The sequence below is a fragment of the Marmota flaviventris genome, chromosome 5 (genome assembly GCF_047511675.1).
Source record: "Marmota flaviventris isolate mMarFla1 chromosome 5, mMarFla1.hap1, whole genome shotgun sequence".
Taxonomy (NCBI): Eukaryota; Metazoa; Chordata; class Mammalia; order Rodentia; family Sciuridae; genus Marmota; species Marmota flaviventris.
Genome location: NC_092502.1, coordinates 11341387 through 11361700, shown reverse-complemented (window position 1 = coordinate 11361700; position 20314 = coordinate 11341387).

Below are 20314 nucleotides of genomic sequence, written 5' to 3'. Positions count from 1 at the left end.
TCCAAGAATACAAGGTTGGTTTAACAACTTTATAAAGCCTATGTATTTCAGCTCATTTACAGAAGAAAGATGAAAAACAATAAGTCACCTCAATAGATGCAGAAAAAGGCATTTTAAAAACATCCGTGGTTCTGTAACAATAAGAACTGTCCGCATATTAGGGCTGTGAGAGTTTCCACACTTGATGGAGGGAATCTACCAAAATCCTAGCGTTAACATCATTCTTACAGGTGAGAGGCTGAACGCTTTCCCCCAAGATGAGGAACTGTGTAAGGGTTCCATTCTGGCCACTTCTGTTGTGAAAGTGGCCCTGGAGGTTCCGGCTGGAGCACCCAGGCAAAAAGAAGAAACGGAGGCATCCAGATAAGAAAGGGTCTCTACTCTCAAATGACACAATCATCCGTGCAGAAAATCCAGTGAAATGATGCATAAAAAAGTGCTACGGTGGGGCTGGGGTTGGGGCCTAGCATGTGTGAGGTACTGGGTTCGATCCTCAGCACCACGTAAAAATGAATAAATGAAATAAAGGTATTGTGTCCATCTTCAACTAAAAAATATTTTTAAAAAAAGTGCCATGGTAACTGAGTCCAGCAAGATCACGGGGTTCAAGGTCAACACACAAAAATCAACTGTATGTCTTTGTGCTAGAAATGAACAATCAGAAATTGAAATTAGAAGAACAATACCTGCACAACAGCATCAAAAATGTTAAATACTCAGGGGTAAGCCTGACAAAAGAGGCAAAGATCTACACAGTGAACACTATGAAACAGTGCTCAAAGAAACTTAAAACATTTAAATAAATGGAGAAATTTAGAGCATTCATGGGTCAGAAGATTCAGTCTTGTTAAGATGTCAATTCTCCCCAAAGTCATCAATAGGCTCAATTACAATCAACATCCCAGCAGGCTTTTAATTTTTAGAATTGACAAACTGATTCTAAAATTCCTAGGGAAATTAAAGATCCTAGGATAGCCAAAACAATTTTGAAAAGAAAAAAGGCAGAGAATTGACATTACGTCAAGATTTGTTATGAATCTACGGTAATCCAGATGGAGGTGTTGACATAAAGAGACAAATAGATAAAACAGAAATGACACTGGAACAATTAGATGTCTATATATCAAAAAAAAAAAAAAAAGACGTGGACACATGTCTCATACCATATACAAAAATTAGCTCAAATAGATGGTAGATCTAAATGCAAAACCAAAATGTATGAAATTTCTAGAAGAAAGTGTGTGTGTGTGTGTGTGTGAGAGAGAGAGAAAGAGATGGTGGGAGGCCTGTATGACCTTGGCAAAAGATTTCTGGTACAGCATGATCCCTAAAAGTACAACTGAAAACTTTGACTTCATCAAAATAAAAATTCCCACTCTCTCGTGGTAGTTAATTTTACGTGTTAATCTAGCAAGGCCATGGGAGCCAATCTTGGGTAGAACACCAGTCTACACAACACTGTGAAAGTATTTTGGGGATGAGATGACCATTTAGACCAGAGGATTTTGAGTAGAGCAGGTTCTCCTCCATAATAGGAGTGGGCCTCATCCAATCAATTGAAGGACTTTTAAGAGAAAGATGAAGAAATTCTGCAAATGACCTTGGAACTGGAGCAGCTGCATCAACTCTACCCTGGGTCTCAATGCTGGACTTGTTAGTTCTCATAATCACACAAGCTAATTTCTCAAAATAAATCAGTCTCTATCGCTCTAGACAGATAGACAGATGACAAACAGGCAGACACTGGCATATATATGTGCATCCTATGAGGGTCTGCCTACTTCTGTTTCTCTGGGGAACTCAGATTAAGACACCCCTGTCTTAGGTCCTAAGTTAGGTCTTTCTGGAGTTAATGCTTGGTTGAAGAATCACAGATGAGAAGTTAAAAATGGCAGTACCAAACTTCGATAATTCTGGATAAAACAAGAAGGGAGATTATCTGAGGAGCTGCCAGAGCCTGGAGTGAGGGAGAGGACCATCTCTGAACCACTGGCTACATTCCCTGCAGGTTACCTATGGCTCCTCGTTTAGGATGTCAACAGGCCCCTGACATAGGAAGAGAACTAATCTTCCCATTTTCCAGACCAGGAGAGCTGGACAGGTGAAATTGCTTGCCCAAGGTCCCATCACTAGTAATAAATATGGGCCTTAGTAATGACAATAACAACTACAGCAACATTTATTTGGAACTTATAATGAGCCACCCTTTATCCTGAATGCCTAATATAAATTATTTTATCTAATCTTTACAGCCCCCCCCCAAAAAAAAAGTAATCCTGTTTCATTTAACTTTCCACCTAACCGACAAGGAAACCAAGAAATGTGGACAAGGGTTTCAGGCCAGCAGGTCCAATCCCAAAGCCTGTTCTAGGCACACTCCTGACCTGGCTGCCTCGGACCTCCGCAGACGGCTCTTCTCTATGACTGCCCCTGGGTGATGCTGTCCATAGAGGGGATGTCACCCCTGAGGACTCTAATCTTCTGGGAGGCTTCCTGTCACTGGTGGGACCTGGGGGAAGACAGGTAGGAAAGGAGGACCCCTCGTGGGGGAGTGGTATCTGCAAAGGAAGGGGCAGGAAAGACACGTGCTGGAAGGACCCTGGGCCCGCCAGGGGGAGAGATGCGGGGTGGAAGAGGCAAACGTAGCTAGAGGACCCAGCCTTGGATGCCAAGACGGAGCTGCAGGTGGAAGGGAGCTGGAGGAGGGCGCATGGAGAGATCCGAAGCCGGAATTGCTCTAGGAGGGATACGGAAAAGCTCTCCGTGATGGGCATAGGTGGCCCAGAAGAGGGACTCACCAAGGGCCAAGGCATGATGACGGGGAGGGGCCAGAGAGAGTCCCTGGAGGGCTTACAGAGGATGTGGCCACCGACTGCCTGAGGAAGGAGGGAAGCAAAGCTGCAGGTGGGACCTGCAAGTGCCCAGGTCCAGCCTGAGTGTGAGCGGCGGGTGCTGTTCGCCCTGGCGCCACTAGATGGGGCTGGCGCGCCACCGAAGGCGTCGGGATCCGCGCGCTCCTTCCACTGAGCTCTAGAAAAGCCCAACGCGCGCTGCTGTCTCTCTTCCAGCGCCCAGCGGGCAGCAGGGCGTGCGACTCCCTGACACACAGGACCCCGCGTTGCCGAGGGCCAGGAGATTGGTTTGCTGCCCTGCTCCCCGCCACCTAGAAACTCACAGTAATTTGTGAACAAGGGACTTTGACTGATGCACTGGGCCCTGCAAATTATGGAGCAGGTCCTGCCTGCCCAGGGTGACTCCTACACTGCAGTGAGGTGAAGATATGACTCCACTTTATAGGTCAAGAAACTGAGGCTCCGAGAGGTGAAAAGGCCTGTCCAGGATCAGGAGCTGGCCAGGGTGGAGCTGGACCCTAAGCAACACCGTGACCCCCAAGGACAGAGTTCCTTCCTGCCCACCTAGGAGGCTGCCCAGGGCAGGCAGGGCTCCCCAGAATATAGGCAAAGGCCTCTGCTCTCCCAGCAGTAGCCTCCTTCAGGCCCCTGTGCTTAAGGCTAGCATAGGATCACCAAGAGGGAAAGAGACAGGAGACCTGGGCTCCTGTGCTTTTGAGGATGGGCTGGGGTTGGGGCAGGTGTGGAGTTGTTAAATCCTGGAAAGCCTGGGGGAGGAAGCAGCCTTCCCAGACCAAGCTGCCAGCCCAGGCTTCTAACTCCAGGAGAGACTCTCAGCCACAGACCAGGACCCTCAGAAGGAACTGCCTCAGAGGCAGAGCAGGAGAGAGAGGGATCAGCCTCCCAGGGAGCCAGACAGACTAGCTGGCGTCCTTCCTGCTGCTGTGTGCCCTTAGGCAGTGGCTTTTCTGAGCCTTGCTTTCATCAAAAGTAAACTGAGGGTGACCTTCCCAGGTTTGCTGCAAACTTGAGTATTTAAATACCAAAGGCCTGGGGGGGGGGGGGCGGTGTTCTGTCAGTATTCCTTCACTTACAAAGGTAGCTGGGTTGTCTGCCTTGGAATTCCCTCCCCCAGGGGGTGGCACTCAGGGTGGGGTCAGAGGTCCCTTAGAGGGAGGGAGGTCTGCAGAGCTGGAAAACTGGGGGAAATGTGGCCCAACAGGCCAGACCAGCCACCTGGGGGCTGAGCTGACTGTGGATCTGGAGAAGAGGCTGAGGGCCCCAGGGAAGTCAGCAGGCAGCCACCAGGCCACAGCGGGGAGAGCAGTTGTCCCACCTACGTAGTGAGACCAGCTGCACTGGTTTCAAGGCCTCCTCTTCTCCAGCATCCCTGGAGTGGCCTGCCCAACACCAAGAGGGTGACCCAGGACTCGTCCAAGCCCCCTGTTGATACAGTGCCCCCCCACACCCTCTGGTCTTCATGCCCCAGAGTGCACAGCACAGTGGCAGGCAAAGCAGAACATCCTGGGTTCTGTAACTGCCAGACCCGCCAAGTGGCCACTGGGGCTGGGGACTGGAGCTACATAACAAAAGGACCCTGACACCAAAGCCTTGCCCTCCTCATAGTGTCACTTGGCTGAACCAGGGTGGAAGGGTGTCCTGGAGCCTTCCAAGTCCTGGGGGCTTGGGCTCCAACCCCACTGTGGCCATGTATTTGCTGGGTGTCCTCAGGGAAGTGCCTCTACCTCTCTTAGCTTCTCATCTATAAAACAGAAGTGATGATGCAGCGCTCAGTTCACAAGATCAGAATGGTGTGAGGGAAAGTGAGTGGGGCCGCGCCGTGGGGCAGACTGGCACCAGATTCCAGCTCTGCCATCTGTTAGCTGTATTCATCTTGAGCGAAAGTCTTCACCTTTCTAAGCCTCAGTTTCTGCCTCTGAAAAATGGGGATGTAGGGACTTCCTCCCTTAGGTGGTTGTCAGTGATCTCCCTGGGAGAGGATGAGGGTGGCTGGGGCTGCCTTTCACCAGCAGCCACCCCAGCACCAGGGCTGGCGCCTGCCCCAGCATCCATCCACCCAAGCCCCGGGGCACATGGGGCACCCACTCAGTCCCAGCCGCAGCATTCCTGCCGTTACCCCCGCAGCCTTTCAGGAATGAGAGCTGATGCTCAGACAGGGCAGTGACAGGAACCAGGCAGCACCTAGGGTGGGGAAAAGACTGAGGATTATTTGAAACCTGGATCTGAGAAACAGAAATCTCCTGGAAACTGTCAAAGTCTCATTCATTTATTCCCCTGCACAATAGCCTGATGCCAAGAACAAGGAAAACCCAGGTCTCAGAGGTGAGGCCAGGATGGGCTCATGGACTCGCTGATTATCACACGACAGGCGGCTGGCCACTGCTCTGCTGCTCTTCAGTAGGCAAAGAAGCAGCAGCAAAAGTGCTTCAGAGGACAATGCACCCTTGAGCCAGGCAGCCTGGCCTCACCCAACCACTCACTGTCTTCCTGTGCCTCAGTTTCCTCATCTGTAAAGCGGGCTAATAAGAACACCCTGTGACAGCAAGTTGCTTTAAGAATGAATACCTTGACTCGGGTAAAGGCCTCCGAAAGGTTCCTGGCAAGAAGCTGGGTGTGATGGCGCATGCCTGTGATCCCAGCAACTCAGGAGGCTGAGGCAGGAGGATCGCAAGTTCAAGGCCAGCCTGGGCAACTTAGCAAGACCCTGTCTCAAAATTGACAAAAGGATGGGGTAGAGCACCAGTTAAATCCCCAGTACCAAAAGAAAGAAGGAGAGAAAGAAAGAAAGATGGAACAATTGCTCAGTTATAAAAAGCAAGAATAATGATAATCTAATAATTACAGTGCCGCGTTGCCTCACAGTGAGGACGCAGTCCAAGACGTGTGGCTTTAGTCCATTTGATGCTGTTGAACATCTCAGATGGCACCCGCACACACCCAGATGGCATAAGTCAGTCACTCCACGTGGCCTCTTGGTGCAGTGGTGCTGCCCGTCCTACGTGTCACACCGTTTGATGGTGGACATGATTTTTATAAATAGAAGGAGCGCACTGTAAAATAACAATTAAAAGCGTAGCATGGTAAATGTATAAACCAGGAGCATCACAATGGGTTGTCATGACAAGTATTATAACAATCCTGTGCCAGGAGCAGACAGGGGCTACCTGAGGTGGTGGTGGAAATGTTGGGGACAGCTGGAGGAGTCACATCTAAGAATATCTGGACGGTTCTGGGGAACCTCTCTTCCGAGAACATCACCTCCACCCTACTTTTAGGCCTGCCTGTCCTTTCTTTCCTTCTCTGGACCTCCAGTGCCCTCCTTGAGGTGGCATCAGACCAGGAACTGACATAGATCGCGCAATGTCACCTGCTGACCACTGCACCCGGCACTTCTCATACTTCAATGTTGACCCACTCATGGGTCCAAGCTGATGTATGGCAGAGAGACAAGGTACATGGGCATCTGCCCGATTCCAGAGCCTACCCCACGGTAGCTCTCTCTAAAAGCCAGTGAGTCATCCCACAGCCCAGGGAATTGCCTGCTATGCCAAGAGGGTAGGCTTTGGCATCAAGCCAGCCTTGGTATCAGCACTGTCCCTTGTGAGCCGTGAGACCCTGGGCAAGTGACATTCCCTCTCTATAACTCCACCTCCTCATCTGTGAAGTGGGAATGTCGTGGCCACCACAAGACACGACTCAGACCTTCTTCAGGAGGACCTGGGCAGTGGGTGAGAATATAATGTGAACACCACTCTATCCAGAGATGGCTGCTGCCAGGGCCACAAAGCCCCCCGGGCTCAGGCTGGGCACAGAGGGTGCAGTTGCAACCTACTCTGGCCAGACACCAAACCCCTATAATGAGCAGCTTCTGCTGGTGGGGGTTCCCCATGGACCTGGCTGAGGGTTCCCAGAACTGCACGGCTGTCCCCATCTTTCCATCCTGCACCCACCCTCCCCTCCATTCTTCACAGACCCTGCCCTAGAAACCCAGGCAGTTAGCCCATGGTGGCACCTACTTCTAGAGGACCCATAACTAACGTGAGCAGCAAGATCAGCACCTACTTCCCTGAGCTGCTCAGAGCACACAGTGAGCCCGGCCAAGTGGCAGAGCCACGACCTTCAGATAAATGGCACTTCCAGGGCATCACCGCAGGCCTGAAGAAAGTGCAGCCTTAGCCACAGGAGCCGTTCCCACTCCCTGCCAGCTTCAGGCAGCCTGAGGAAACCACCTCCCCACACCCAGATTGGCGGGAGCAGACAGAAGTCATGCAGGGATTAGCTTCCCCTTCTGCTCAGAGGTCGCAGGCCGCTGAACCAACAAGGTGCTGCCCCACCAGAGTCGGGTCGCAAGGAGCGTGGGTGGCGTGGGTGGCAGTGACTGATCGCCAGCTCCCCCCAGAGCAGCCCCAGGAAGGGGACTTCTGTCTGCCTGTCTGTGGCCCTCCCTCCTCTCCCTCAGTGTGTCTTTCCTTGCCACCTGCCCTGTTGGGCCCTGGGCATGGGAAGGCCACAGGCCAGTGGGGGCTGGACGTGGTCACCTTTTCTTTTTTCTGGGAATGACAGTCTACAGACCAAGGAGCAGGGACAGGAAAGAGGGTTTGGAGGGGAGTATAAGGCAAGTCTTTTCCACCTGCTTGTCATTTTTCTGACCTGGAAGAGCGTCCCCATTTTGATGGCAGTTTATCCTTCAAATTCTTTGGCTCTTCTCCAGAGCCAGCGTCTCATGATCTGTGTGAACCTTCAGACAGGACCCCACACAGAAGGTTTCTTTCCAGTGGCATTGCCTGAGGTTGTCAACCTTCCTCCACACCCAGGAGCTCCCAGAGAGGGGCTTGTGACTCCACCCTCCTCTAAATTCCTCTGCTGCTCGAATTTGAATTCCCCTGCACTCAGGAATGGCTTGTGAGAAACTGATGTGACTCCATTTTTAAAAATAAATAAATAACAGCAGCTTCTACCTCAAGGCCTGTCCTAAGGAAGGGGGCGTGACCCTTGTCCTTGGAAAAACCCACAGAGCACTCCTAAGCACATACCCACCCTGCTGAGTTGTTTGTCTGTAATAACAGGAGAGATCTGAGGCACCAGGTGTCCCTGACTCAGTCAGGCTAGGTGAGGACCCATAGCAACCCCCTAGCAACCTCCAATCAGCATGAGACAGGGAAAATACCTGGGATACTAGATGACCCTCCCAGTAGTTTATGGTGGTTGATAACATGATTGGCCTAAACCAATCAGTTCAAACGAATCTCCCTCTTGTAGTAACCAATCACCCCTACCCAACTTTTTCCCACTGTTGAATGTGCTAATCAATGTTAAGAGTTGATGTTTGATTTTCCCGTGGTATGGGATGATTTGCTGTGTGATGTTGTGACGCATAGGGTATCCCCCCCAAAACCTATAACATCTCACTGGACAAAGGACCAGGACTCCCTCCCTGGGACCGCTGCGTCAGAAACAGTTGTGAATCCAGGCTCGAGCTTGCAATAAAGACCCTTGTGTGATTGCATCGGATTCGGCTCCTGGAGGTCTACTGGGGTCCCACGAATCTGGCATAACACTTGCTCTGGACAACCAAGCCAGTCACAGCAGCTGAGGGGCCGCCTCGGACCACCAGCCCAGAGGGCCCTACTCGGCACATCTCCAAGGACTCCCTCCATCACCTATAGCTGAAGACCCTGTCCCCAACGGCATCTCACACCAGTGACTTGGACCCTCCCTCTGCCATCCGCGCTTCCATTTATATGGCCTGCAGCACCGAGGGTTCTTGCCTGCCCATGCCTGTGGAACTGCCGTCCACCAACACTGCAGGGCGCTGTTTGTGAAAATGCTCACCCACCCCAGACACGAGGAGGCTTTCGACAGCCTGAACCGTGAAGGACTGCAGTGTCGGTTTCTTTATGGTGAAGGTAACACCTTTTAAGTTTTTTAGTTGTATTTGGACACAATACCTTTATTTTATTTATTCATTTTTATGTGGTGCTGAGGATGGAACCCAGGGCCTCATACGTGCGAGGCAAGCGCTCTGCCACTGAGCCTCAGCCCCAGCCCCAGCCTGAAGGTAACACTTTTTAATGAAAGGAAGTTATCATTCAGTGACAAGTGTCACAGAGCCAGCGGTGAACCTTTCCTGTAGCCATCAGCCATGATCATGTGCAACCAAATCCCCAGGTCGCTAGAGGGACAGATCGGTGGTAAAGCGGTGATTGGCGTGTCAGCGATTTGACCTGAATGCTTCCGGGGCGGGTGGGAAGGCTGGAGATGAAGAACCTGTGTTTAGTCCTTGTAGATGGCTGCAGGATCACTTGCACCAGCTCCTAAAATATGCCCAAACAAGGGCACAGTCAGCAGGTCCTAAATACCAGTCCCCTTCTGTTTAAGACAACAGGAAGAGGTGAAGGGATGGAGGGAACAATGGCTTTTCAGACAGCCCCGGTAGCTCCTTGACTCACTGCCTCCCTGAGACCTGGGCAAGGCACTGACCTCCTTCAGCCCACTTCCTCCTGGGCTGGGAAGTGGAGGCAGGGGCCTGCCCGGGGCCTGGCAGGGCGAGAGAGGGATTTGTAGGTGGAGACCGGCTGGAGCCGGCACCCAGCAGGTCCCACCGAGTGCTGTGTCTTGCTTCCTCCTGCCGTCATTCAGACTCCCAGATGGAGAAACTGGAAGGTGTCACCCTGCAGTGCACCTTACCCTGAGCCCCGAGGGTTCCTGGGGACATCTACAGGTGCTGCTCTTGCCAACAGCTTGCTTTGTCCTGTCGAGGCCCTGGAGGAGGATGGTCAGAAGATGGGCAAAGCAAAGCGGGGGAGGGGAGACACCTGCCCCGAGCCTCCAGTCGAGCGAGGTGGTGGGGCTGGCACTTGAACCCAAGCCCTCTTGCTCTCCAGAGCATGTGCAGCCACCCTGCTGTGCCTGCTCCTGAGCCACCAGCAGCAGGCTCAGCCCCCCCACCCCGCCCCATGCTGGGTCATTCTGAACAGAAGCAGCCACAACGATGAAGGCATGGGCAGTGTGACAACTCCGTGGAACTGAAGCCACTGTCCTCATGAGAACTACAAAGCCGCTTGCAGCCTGTTGGGGAGGGTGGGGGGACAGTTGTGCAGCCTGAGGGACCCCAGGAGCCAGACAAGGCCAGAACAGAGGGACTTAGCAGAAAAATGTCCCAGAAAAGGCAGAGACAGGGCTCTCCCCGAGATATGAAGCTCTGAGCAAACCTAGTCATTCTCTTAGAGACGCTGGAGCTGAAGGAAGGGCCCAAGGCTGACTCGTGGCTCCCACTGGTGCGTGGTTCCTGGGCATCTCACGTGCACACAGCGCAGCCTCGCCACTCAACCTGGGGGACTTAACCCGTTAGAAACCAGGAGGTGAGACGCGCTGAGAAGGGCCCCACCTTCACCTGGCCATAGGTGGCAGAGTTGGGTGGCTCTTCTGTCAAGCACGAAGAGGACGCTTATTCCAGGAGCCGCTCCGGGCAGCCAGATGTCTCCTGTGCCCACTTTGTTCCCACTCATCCAACCAGGCACCGCAAGGTCACCATCATGACCTTCCAGAACAGGCTGGCCGTGGGGTCAGGCTGCCACTGGAACTTCCTTCCAGAGAGGTGCGGCGTGGTAAGGGGGTCAGACAGACATCTGTGGAGGGTCAGACAGACTGCTCATTGCCTTCAGGAAGTCACACACAACCCCTCCCAGCTCATCTGATCACATCAGCCCACCAGATGCAGTCACAATTGTGTCCCAAGACTGCTGGCACCACCTCCTCTTCAGCCACCACCATCTGGAGGGACTCTCCTTGCTGAATGCTTGGCCCTCTGAGACCCTGGGGGCCTAGGGATGCCACACTCTGCAAGAGCTATGCTCAGAGAGGAGGGTCACAGAGGAGTCAGGGCACCCGGAGGGACACCACCTCCCGCCCCTCCTGCCTCCCGGGGAGATGGGGAGGCAGCTGGGAAGATAGGGCCAGCATTCCAGAGGGAGAGACCGGAGCCTCCCCAGCTCTGAAAGAACACAGCCAACACCCACCATCGCCCCCAAGCAAGAAAAGCCCTCCCACATCCCAAAGGCTTCAACAAAGGCCCAGAAAGTGACCCCATGTGGCTCAAAGAGGAGCCCAAGCCTGAGGGCCCCAGACTGCAGTGGGGGAGCAGAGCCCAGCCCAGCTCCTCTGGGTTCCCAGGGAGGGAACAAAGGTCCACACAGACCCATGGAGGCCGGCAGTGGCTCTGACCCAGGCCGTGTGAACTCATGCAGTCACCAACCCCAGCCTGCCTGGGGGAGCTGGCAGCTGAGTGGCAAAGCCGGACTGGCTTCCCTAGGGGTAAAGAAGCACTGGCCTCCCCCAGAAGGCAAAGCTGTGGGTTTGGAGTGGGGGACAAAGCTGCTGTCCCCAAAGCTCCCCTGCACTGGGGAGCTGCCCCTGCCCCAGACACCCATAGCAAGAGCACCCCACTGCAGGGTCCTGGCCCACTGCCTGACTGACCCCATCGACACCTAGGACCCTTTCCCCTCCCGGAGCCCCCTCCCCTCCTGCCTCCCTCCAATTCAGGCCTCATGGGCAGGATTCCCCCTTCCACTCTGCCCTAAGCAAACCCCTGGGCACCTCAACAGGGGACTCACCCCAGAGGGTCATGAGTGACAGATGGTTCTCCTCTATCTGCACAGAACCCACCACCATCCTCTGCCACCGCTGTGACCTTGGACAGGAAATGAACTTCTCTGGGCAGCAGCTTCCTCATCTGTAAAATGGGAACAATGATACCTAGGAATCAAAAGGTCACAATGAATACCCAGAATGGGCAAATCCACTGAGGCAGAAGGCAGAGTGGTGGTTGCCAAGGGCTGGGGTAGGGAGGAAGGAGAATTGCTTATGGGCACAGGCTTGCTGTTCTGGGGGATAAGAACATTCTAGAACTAGAGAGTGGTGGTGGTTGTACAACCTGGCAAGTGAACTTAAGGCCACTTTAAAACGTGCACTTCGAAATAGTTGCAGTGCTCAATTGGTTATGTACATTTTGGGGTTTTTGGGTTTTGTTTGTTTGTTTTAATTGTCATTGACACAATACTTTTATTTTATTTACTTTTTTTATGTGGTGCTGAGGATCGAACCCAGTGCCTCATGCATGCTAGGTGAGCACTCTACTACTGAGCCTCAACCCCAGCCCAGTTATGTGCCTTTTGTCACATTAAAAAGAAGAAAGGTTATTATGGGATTAAAAACATCCAGGGTTACATAAATGTTGATCATGTTGATCCAGAGCGCAGTGCACAGGAGATCCGCAGTGGGCTTTCATTTCCTTCCTACCCTCAGACTGTGCACTGACTCAGAGGCAGCATGCTCCCGTGCCTGCCCAGGGGAGGTCATTCTTCCACTTAGATACCTGCTCTGCGTGCAGGTGGCCATCCTCCTGGGCGAATCCATACATTTCTCACAAAGCAAAGCCTTTCCCATCAGCCAGTAAGAGAGAGGGGCATCTCCTCTCTTCTGCTTTTCTCCCTCTGGGTACCTATGTCACCAGCCTGGTCCAGATGGACGGTCAGTGTTGGGAGGCGTTTTTTTCCAGAGTCCTCGATTGTCTGCACATCTTGGGAGCAGACCCTGCTTTGATCACAAACTATCTTTTCAAGAACAACTGCAGAACAAATAGCTTCAGGAGAGACACATAGTGTGTTCCTCTAAACCAAATGGCAGGTAGGCTTACTGTCAATCAGGGGATACTTGGCTTCCCTAAGCTAATCAGGGTGCTCCCCTAGGATGCAATCTACAGCATGTAAGGGTGACACCTGGCTCTCTTTGTAGCTCCCTGGGGAAATAAGGGCTTAAGGAACTGATACAAAGAATACATTGCACAGAGCATAACTCAATTTGTACCCATTATTTCTCTCTTTCCTCCCTCATTAGACTCTAAGCTACATGAGGTCAGGCAGCTTGTTTTTATTTATCTTTGCATTTCATAGAAAAGGTACTAGAAAATATTTGCTGAGTAAATTAATGAGTAGATGGATGGATGAGGGGATGGATTGGTGGGTGAGTGGAGAGGTCATGTCATCCTTGAATTGAACCTGCCCTGCCTCCCCCCACCACCCCTGTTCTTGGGTTTTCCTAGCTCCTGGTACCATACCCAATATTTTAACACATTACCTTGCTAGCTACTTTCCTGGCTCAAACCATCTGACATGGATAATAAGACTCGAATGCTGGGGCTGGGTTGTAGCTCAGCGATAGAGCACTCGCCTAGCGCATGTGAGGCCCTGGGTTCGATCCTCAGCACCACATAAAAATAAATTAAAAAATAAAGGTATTGACAACTACAACTAAAAAATAAATATTAAAAAAAAAAAAAGATTAAAATGCTCTGTCTTAGGACCTTGGATTTACATAACAAGGTGGGGCGGGCTGGGTCTTTGCTCTGTCCAGCCATCTCTCCTTCCTGTCCCCCAGCTTTGTCCCCTGCTCAGCTCCATTCCTGTCCTCGTGTCCTTGTGGTGATTTGCATTTCTAACATACCCGGCAAGATGTGGGTCCAGGGCTGCCCTTTGCTGGTCACCCCTGAACCAAACAGGACCTTTGTCTCCCACGCTCATTCCTGTTAGGTGAAAGGGAATCCTAGTGTCGGGCATGCTTCAGATGGCTCAGTTAATTTTTATTTAATGAATGGACAAGCATCACATTAATTGCCTCCTTCTTATATTATTTAACTCAGTCTCCTGAGTAATAGGAATTAAAAATACAACCCAGAAGAAGAGAGAAACCTGAAATACCACCCTGGACGCTCCTTTAGGCTCAGCGTCCCTGGGGACAAACAAGACTTCAGCATGAAGCAGCAACATTTGAAGTGACAGCCAGCTCTTATCTCATCTGAGATAAGAATGCCTGCTTCTGTGTACACCACGCACAGTGCACAGGATGATGGCGAAAGTGATCCTTCTCTGTGGCACTTGTGATCACGAACGGTTCCCACCTGCTCTGTAGCAATGCAGAAGGTCTGGCCAAGTGGCACCTTGCCAGGCGAAGCTGGCAGTGAAGAGCTACTTAGAGCAATCGCTTGGGGGTATATTTTTCTCATGGCTGAAAGGAACATTCAAAGGCAAAGGAGGACGCCACAGCTACAGCTCGGGTCCCATCTCGTCTCCTTCAGTCACAGGGACACTGCATTTATACAGAATCCATTTCCCCTCATCCCAGTTCACCAGAGGGGGAACTCATCTGTTCTTTTTTTTTTTTTTTCTTAAAGAATAGTATTTAACTGGACTGGGGGTGTGGCTCAGAGGCAGAGCTGTTGCCTACCATGCATGAGGCACTGGGTTCGATCCTCAGCACCACATAAAATAAAGATATTTAAAAAAAAAAAAAAAAGAAGATTAGTGTTTAACTGAATGGCATTTACCATTAGATGCCTGGTATCCAACTATGCATCTGTTTGTTTACTCCACCTTTGCTGCTGAGATTTCTGACCATCTACAAGAATTTCTACACTAAGATTTAAAGGTGCTGGAAAAATACAGACAGTGTTCATTAAAGTGAAACAAAGACAGGATTGGTTATAAACTACAAAAACTGAGTGCCTATCTGGCCCAAGAGCTCAGAGATGTGGCCAAGTGATGCTTTTGAGTTAGGCGCTCAGGGCAGAAGACCTTCTGCACAAGACCTTGGGGCTTGACTCTGGGCCTCGCAGGTCAGCAACCTGATGGTGCCAGTTCTCTCAGAGTTGAGCAGCCTTTGAAGGAATCCAAGCTCACCAGGCTCTTGCACCAAACAGAACTAAGACCGCTTTGGTAATTTATTTTGAAAGATGGAACTATAATAAGAAGGACTAGGAGACAGCAAGGGAGGGGTCAAGAGGACTGAGAGGAAGGGAGGGAGGGAGGGAGGGAAGGAGGGAGGGAAGTTCTACTCCATGTAAACAAATCCAAAAATAAAGCCCACACTTCAACAGAGCCTCCCTTCCTGAGCTGAAATAGGTCAAGGGCAGTGCAGGATGGGGAGGGGGCCCAGGCCCACCAACCCCTCCCCAAAGACCTGAAAAGATTTCTGGCAGATCCAATCTGACCTCCCTTGGAGGGTCCTGGATAAATCACCAAATGACTTTTTAGTTTTTTTTTTCAAATATCCAGGCCAACCATCCACCCCCCCCCCCCCCCCCCCGCCAAGGCTGGTGATCTCCTGTGACTTCATGATTCTAATCTGCAAGAGTTGTGCCACTTCCTTAGTTCACCCTCTCCCACCCTCCCGCCCACCCCAAGTCACTTTGATTGAGGTGGGGGCTTGCCAAAAATACTGTCATCCTCTTGGATAATATCCATAGATAATATTTTTAATTCATTTAATGTGAATTTTATTCTGTAACTCTTATGGGGTTACCTTGTTCTGAATTATAGGGGAGTGAGGGTGGCCCCTCTCTCTGGTATGTACAGTAAATGACTCAATCAGTAAATTACTGTTTATAGAGCAGAGACAGGCTCTGGCCTCAAGCAGGTGTTTTCCAGAGTTTAATTACACATTAACCATAATGGTTACAAACACCAAAGAACCCACAGAAAAGTGAAGGTGCTTAATGACAGGGACTCGGGACAGAAGCGAGTGGCTGGTTGGTGCTTTTCAGATCGGCTCTGTCTCCTCAGCTAGAAGACACTGGTGTCAGGCACGATCCTTATGATTTATCATCAGAAATACTGACACTAGGGTTCCATTTCCCATGTTGTTCTAGAAATGCAGACATCTGAATTCTCTGGACACATGTATTTTGACCCATCATTTCAACAAATTCAAGCAGAGCATCAGAGCAAAAGCAAGTGTAAGCAATTGCTGTCTGTGGTCAGAGGAAATGCACACAGGGCCATTTTCCTAGTGCTGGGAGTCGAGTTTTCCTGTAAAACCCAGGATGCCCAGGAAAACTTCAATTTCAGACAAGCACTGAATAATGCAATATTAGGGACATACTAAAACGTGTTCATTGTTTATTCAAATTTAACTCTAAACTCAAGGAGTGTGCATCTACCTCTTCTTATTAGCTTGAGAACGACCTATTCCTGTGAGTTATGCCTGTTGTCCTTAAAGGGACAGGGTGTGCTTTCTGCTCTGCTCTTCCTGCCAGCTGAGGAGCTACAGCCATCAAGTGGTCTGCACCTCCTCACCAAACCTGCAGAGCTGACAGCGAGGCGGGGACCCCAGCTGGTCTGCAGCCCCAGCAGAGATTTTTTTCCCACCTGAATCTTACTGCATCTCCAGGCACCAACCATGTGACATCTGGATTATTCCATATCTTCACCTCAATGCCCCAGGTGGGCAGCTCCCTGCTTGAATCTCCACTGTCTGATAAAACTCCCCAGGTCGGCTTCAGAAAATGTGAGCCAGGTCCCTGTCCTGACACCCCTGCTCTGAGCCCTCCAGAGGCAGTCCAGTTGCTGCCTCCCTCATGGGTCTTCCCCGTCCCCAGGTGGCTCCACCCTCTCTCCCACTTCTTTCCGCTCCTTTTCCTATGATGGAATGCTATGATTTAGAAATGGGTTGAGCGTGTCTCCTAAGGACCCTTGTGTTGGGTCCCCGGGGTGATGGTTGAGAGGCAATAGAGACTGGTGGGAGGTCGCAAGACTTCCCTGACTTGGCTTGGCTTTCAGTCCTACTGTGCGGTCTGTCCTGCCAACCCTGCTCTTACTGCTGGGCTGCCACCCTCCATGAGGTGATACAGCCCAGGGACTCTCATCAGATCCAACAGCCACTGTTTGGACTTTGGACCCTCAACCTGTGAGCTAAATCCATGCCTTCCTAAGTACTCATCATCCCTGGGTATTTTGTTATAAAAATGAAACCTCGCTGCATCCCTGGCACTTCTCTCTCCTCTGTGCACCATGAGCCTCTCTAAGGAGCTCTTCCCCACCATATTGGTGAGTCCCCTGCAGTCAGCATGAGGCTGGGCTCCCGGTAGGAGTCAGCTGGGCATGACTAAGGAGGGAGAGAGGGAGCTGGCCACCTGTGTTCAGGTGACCGCCTCTGTCCCCTGGCCTTTTGTCAGCTCCCAGATGAATCACTGTCCCTAAAACCAGAGATTCTTTTCTACAACATGACTCATGAGAAAATGAAATGAATTACCTTGTCCAAGAGCCGGTCAAACAGGGGTGAGGAGACATGGCCCAAATGGTCAGATGGAATAGGAGCTAGCTGAGGTGGAAGATTTCCTGCAGGTGACACCATGACCACACTGCACAGAGCATAGCCTCCACCCCCGCACATGTGCGCACGCACACCCCACCCATAGTAACCCTGTCCCTCACAAGAGCCTTGGAGCTTTGGCTTCAAGGACCCTCCAGATGATCGCCACTGGTTCCCATCTGCCACCACCCTTCCTGGTGTCCCTTCAGGATAAACGATTGTGACAGCCCCCACTTCCTGGTTTTCTTGAGCTGAGTGACAATCTGCAGGTGAGGTCACCCTGACAACTCGAAGCAGTCCACCTATGTCACCTCCAGGGTCTACACAGCCTCCTCCACACCCTTCCTTTCTCACCTCCCAACCTTTTTATTTATTTATTTTTAATGGAATGACAAAGATTCTTTGCTTGACCCAAAATCTCATCATGCTCCTGAACCTTCTCCTAGGCCCTTCTGGGGACTTCCTGATGACCTCCAGTCTCAGCAAGAATTCCCCCTCCCTTGCTATCTGATCGCCCTCCAGAACTGCCCTCCCATTCCACCATCCCTGGGGGGTGTCTGATCACAGATGTCTGTTTTAGGCAAGAATCCTGTTCGGTTGGTTTAGCCAGAATCCCCCGACCCCTGCCATTTCCTCTTAGTCACTTTCCACCCACTGTCCCCTGCTGCCTGGCTATAAACTTTCATTTTCCCAGGATGTATTCAAAGCTGAGTCCAGCCACTGTCCTTCATTGCAAAATCCCATTGCTATGGTCCCTGTGTCCATCACCATAATCCTGCATAAAGCCAGCCCTGTGCTCCAATAAGCATCACAGGGTAATTTTTTTCTTTGGCACTAAGGCCCTTCTGTGGGGAACTAGGTAGAGCCTGGTGTCAGCCACTGTTCCCTACACCTGTAGCGGCCTCACATCACCACCTCACAGGGCCGGATTCCCTCTAGATCTTTCTCTGCGTTCACTCAACCAGAACCTGGCCTTCAGTGAGGGTCCGGAGGCCTCAGGTCAAGTCTCCTCTTGGAGACTGTGTCCAGCTGTGTGGACTTGGGTGAGTTAGTTGAACTTTGGGACAGTTGATGAGCCGCACATGGGGATGACAATTAGCCTGACACCAGGCACAGTCACCTTGAATTCCTCCCGATTTCCTCTAAGAAGTCACCTGGCTGCTTTTTGCCTTTCTGACTTTGTGACTCCGCGTCCATGGAGGGAGAGAGTATGGCCGGTCAGGAAGGCAGCTCCCCCTCCAGCCGTCCGTAGCTATGGAGGAGCTATGGGCAAGAGGTGCGGGTGTCGAAACAGCCTATCCCCAGATCAGAAGTGCCGGCCTGGAATCCAGCGTCCACTCTTACCAACGCCCTCCCACCATGGTCCTCTCTCCCTGTCCCCTTCCTCACTGAACTTCACCCAAGAACGTGAGATTGCTCAAGGAGCAACCCAACATTACTCAAGGAGGGGAATGGTCAGTTAAAAAAAGCTTCATTCATTCAACATCTACGGAGTCCAGGCCAGACCTTGGACCTGGACTTGGGATTCAGGGATGGTATGAAGAGTCCGACCTCTTCAACTTCCCATGAGTGGCTCTGTGAGGAGGTGTAGAGACAGCATGGGTATAGACAGTCAGAGATGTATGCGGATCATTGCAATATAAGGTGATCGATGTGGCTGCAGAGATGAATCTGAAGTGTGGTGCTGGCACTTTTAAGCTGCAGGAGAGAAGGGCAAGATGGTGGAAGTTTAAAAGAAGAAGCGCTGGGGCTTCAAGGGCAGGTAGCAATTCACCCAGTGCCTAGGGCTGAACTGTGAACCCAAAGAGGGAGTCAGGACGGGCAGGCTCTCTTGGAAACAGTCATCACGTGTGGTCCTTTGCGCTGAGAATGAGGGGTAGTAATGGGAGCAGACTGCAGGGGGCGCCATATGGGGTCCAGGACCGACTGAACCCAGCACTGGGTGGGCCTCTAACCTTGATCCAGAGCCTCCACTTGGAGCAGTGACACCTCAGCCACACACACCAAGCCTCTGAGCCACAGCAGCTAGTACAAAGTGCATCCCAGAAAGTCCTGCAGATGGATGGATGGGCAAATGAATGGACATTCCCATCTGTAGAATGGGCTAGTGATGCCTACTCCCATCTTCCTGTGGGGTTATGGGAGGTGTGTATTACGCCATATAAAATGAAAGGCTCATAAACTGGAAAGTATGATGCCAATGAAAGAACCATCACAGGAGCTGAAACTCTGGTTGCCAAGACAAAAACCATCCAGGAAGGAGCTGGTGACGGAGCGATGACTTCACCCACTGGCAGCAAGAAGCTTTACCTGTAAACCCAAGAGAAGTCGCTGCTCTGGTCATTCTTCTAGGACCATCATGACTATTATTATAAAAACCTTTGTGTCATGGAGGGGAACAAATGAAGTGAGATTTTAGGTGATAGGAAACTGTTCATGGTGCAGGGGGACTAAGGACCATCCCACCTTGGCAACCCCCTTGAGAATTACTGATGGCCGAATCCCACTCCCTATTTTACAAAAAGAAAAACTGAGGCCCAGAAGGGAGTCCGGTATCAAAGTGCTCACCTGGACCAAAGGCAACCCTAACGCCTCACGTTTTGGAATGAGTCTCCACCCATATTAGGCTGATCTGCAAAACAGCCCTATGAGATGGATACTGTGGACAAGGAAACAGAGACTCACGTGCGCCAAAGAGCTTGTCTGGCTCACACAGTGAGGGTTGTGATTGGAGTATCCCTGTTACCAGGGCAACCAGAAATCCACAGGTAAAGACATCTTTGTGGGAAGAAATATATTGTTTAATTTATCTGAAGAGAAAAGATCTGACTAAAACAGAGATGACTGGTGTCAGGCGTGGGACCTGGGAAAACCCGTAATGATGTCTCTCACCTGGGAGTGGAAAAATGTGCACCATCTCTCGGCTCAGGCCGGGCCCTGGAGAGACGAGTGCAGTCAGAGGCGCCATAATTCCTGGGCACCCCTGCTCCCCCTCTCTCATTAGCTGACACCATCAATTCAAGGTTAATGCATGCCAGGATGGGGAGCTAATTATTCCACCATTACAGACATAAGTTCCCCCTGGAGAACAGCCAGAGATGGGAGCTAGAGAGCTGAGGACAGGCTGAGGAGAGAAGCCACCTGGCAAAGAGGAAAACATGAGGCCTCATCTGGGACGGGCTTCCAGCCATGTGGGCCGGCTCTCCCGGGAGGCCCCGCGTCTTTCTTGACGGGTCTCCAAGCTGATGGCTCTTCTCCACCCCTCTCCGCCTGGGTTTCTGTCATCAAGACGGCAGCCC